The sequence below is a fragment of the Pinus tabuliformis genome, chromosome 6 (genome assembly GCF_031772625.1).
Source record: "Pinus tabuliformis cultivar Carrire ecotype Pingquan chromosome 6, CPIR1, whole genome shotgun sequence".
Taxonomy (NCBI): domain Eukaryota; kingdom Viridiplantae; phylum Streptophyta; class Pinopsida; order Pinales; family Pinaceae; genus Pinus; species Pinus tabuliformis.
The window spans coordinates 587,219,855-587,222,900 of NC_142292.1; the positions used below are offsets into that span (position 1 = coordinate 587,219,855).

The 3,046-nt window shown below is 30.7% G+C and overlaps 1 pseudogene; it reads right to left on the bottom strand.

Annotated features, from left to right (window-relative positions):
* Positions 1 to 1,938: 1,938 nt before the first annotated feature.
* On the bottom strand, positions 1,939 to 2,475 carry LOC149259920 (polyadenylate-binding protein RBP45 pseudogene; annotated as a pseudogene).
* Between the last annotated feature and the right edge of the window lie 571 nt (positions 2,476 to 3,046).

A 3,046-nucleotide genomic window follows, 5' to 3' on the forward strand; every position in this document is an offset into this window, starting at 1 on the left:
TGAAACAATTGTTGCTAAAGGTATAAAGATACAGAGAATGAATAGATAACGAATATAACATTTGGAAACATCATTTAAAAAAATAAATCACTAAATATAAAAAAAATAAATTAATAAAGAAATACTATATAAAGATTATTTGCAAAAATTTTAAGAAAATTCTATTTTATTTTTTTATGTTTTAAAATATATAGTTTAATGATTTTAAGTTTTTGCTTTTTTGTTTTTAAATATGTAGTTTAATTATTTTGAGTTTTTGTTTTCTTATTCATTAAATATCTAATTTTTAATTTAATTTTTAAAAAGATATATGTGAATTCCATTGAGTTTGAAGAAATCACACATTTCCCTCATACTTGATTGTGGATTGATAATTTACATTTATATTTAATTAATAATTTTATATAAAAAACAAAATACAACATTAAAAAGTTAGATAAAATACCACTTTATAATAAACAAATAAGTTAATAGCTTAAATTAATCAATATTATCATAAAAATCCAAGAGTACAAATTAGCTAGACATCTAACATTTGTAAAATGAAAACCTAAAATCAATTAAATATAAACAAAATTACATTAAGGATATGAATAGAAATTTACACTACATGCTTTATAGTTTAAATTGTTTTGAAAATGGAGAATTCAAAATAATAATAATAATAATATATAAAATAATTACTTAAAGAAAAAAAAAATTAAAAATTAAAAATGATTAAAATGCTGAGATCCCTATTGTTGAAGGCATGTTAGCTTTTCCTATGTAAAGTTGTTTAAGCTTTTGATTTCTTCAATTGCATAATCAATGATCTTTCATTCAAGCTTCGATGTAGAACTCTCCTAGAGTGGTTCAGATTTACATCAATCAGATAACTAAGTTATCATCAATATACAACAATTTCAAAGGAGTTTTCACAAATTTGGCAACAAATATTTAGAGACAAATCCCATGAACATTTATTATTGTTTGAAAACTGCTATTCACATAATATGTTACACCATGAAGTTCTAGATTCCTTACTATGAGGGGACAAGAAAAAAATGAGATCTACAATTCTCGCTTTCTTCCTCAAACTTCTAGAATTGGTCGTAGACATGACAAACAAATCCAAAAAAAACCATGTACAATTTTGTCACCTCTGCTTCATAACAAAACAAAAATTAACAATTCTCTCAAAAACAAAGAAAAATGTAAACCATCAATTAATATGATAGCAGAGACTAGGAAATACAACCATGAGAGATCTCAAATGTAACAAATTTGGTCCCAACATCATTGCAATTACTCGAAATAATATTTGAAAAGTGCTTCATATCAACATTTCCTAAAAAGAAAGAAAATGTGTTTTCTTTACTTTTCTCAATTTTGGTCTATCCAAATGAATTAATGCTTGAATAGCGAATAAAATAAGACAATAACCTCATACGTACTTGCCACAATAGAACGAGACAACATCACATTTTGCAAGTTGAACATTTTTGCTAGGAACCAAAAATGTGATGTGATAATGTATACATGACATCATCACATAAACAAGCTAGATAAATTGTGATGAGCAAGCTAGATAACCAAAGTCATCAATGAAAATGACTAACATGCACAATATGTTCCTACAAGAAATTTATTCTATAAAAATGTTTCCCTGGATCAAAATCTAGTGAGACAAGACACCCACAATGTGTTCCTACAAGCAAACTAAATTAAAACAATAATGATATTCTCTGCCTCTCAATCTAGTGAGAGTCTGCGTTCTATTGTCACAAGAGACTTTCCTCTTCATTAAATCTAGTATACTCGTTCCCTATTCATTAAATCTCCTATAGATAAATTGATTGGATTCCCACTAAAAACAATTGTTTATAGAGACAACTCTAATAATGAACCCATATTGCCACGTCCATTGAAGAGCCTGAACTCAAGTAAATGTTACTGTTGCTAATAATTTCCATATGCATAAGGTGTGTAACTGTACATATTTGGATCTTGAGGTTGTGGTGCATAACCATAACCTGCATCATATCCTTTTCCATAACCATGATAAGCTACATTCCACTGATTTGGATCTGGTTGTTGGGGTTGAACCCACCTTACAGTTTGTTTGTTTGCAGGAATTCGTCCCCAAGAAAGATGAATGGCTTGCTAACCAAGAATTGTACCATGTAGCATATGCAATGCTTCCTCTGTAGAAGCCCTGTTACTAAACTGGATATATCCACAATGATTTTCCATTGGTATTTTTGACATGCACAAGTCCTCCAAACTGGCCAAATCATGATCTCAAATCTGTCACAGTTGGGTCAAAGCCACCCACAAATATAGTTGTATTATTTGGATCCTTATCTGAGGCAACTACTTGAGAAGGAATTGATGTTGCTTTAGGATATGGTTGCTAGAAACATGTATCTTCTTTGTTGTGGCAGGACCTATCTGCATAGGTCTTGAGGAACAAAACACCCCATCCATCTCTATCATAGCCCAAAATTTCTCATTCTCGTCCCCAAACCTTACAATCACATATCCTTTTGAACGAATTGTAACCCTATCAGGCTCCTTTTAAAGTTTGGTATCTAGGTCAAAATGTCTCTTGCACCAAATGTTTTGTCACATCAGATGCCAAATCTCCAACAAATATAGGATAATCAAGTCCCATCTTAGGCCACTTTTCTCCAATGCCAAAGGTAGCACGAAAATGTAGCACAGGGATTGGTTGGGCTTAACAGTGTTTGCCCAACCGAACCCCACAAAGACAACACCTTCAGTGTAATTAATGCATTAAGTGAATCAATTGTTTTATCAAACTTTATAGCTCAAGTGGCATCGTATACAAAGAGAGATGCCACCCTTCAACGATAGTGTTATCACTCAGTTGGGACAGGTTGTGTTGTATCAACCTTCAATCAAATGTAACTATTTCAAACCAAATTTAGACTGGAAGTTAGTCCTTCCAATCTGAGAGGGCTCTCTCTCAAAATATTTATAAAATGACTTGTGATAAACTCAAACTTCAAATAACTAACTCTAATCTCCTTTTGTGATTTTGTAG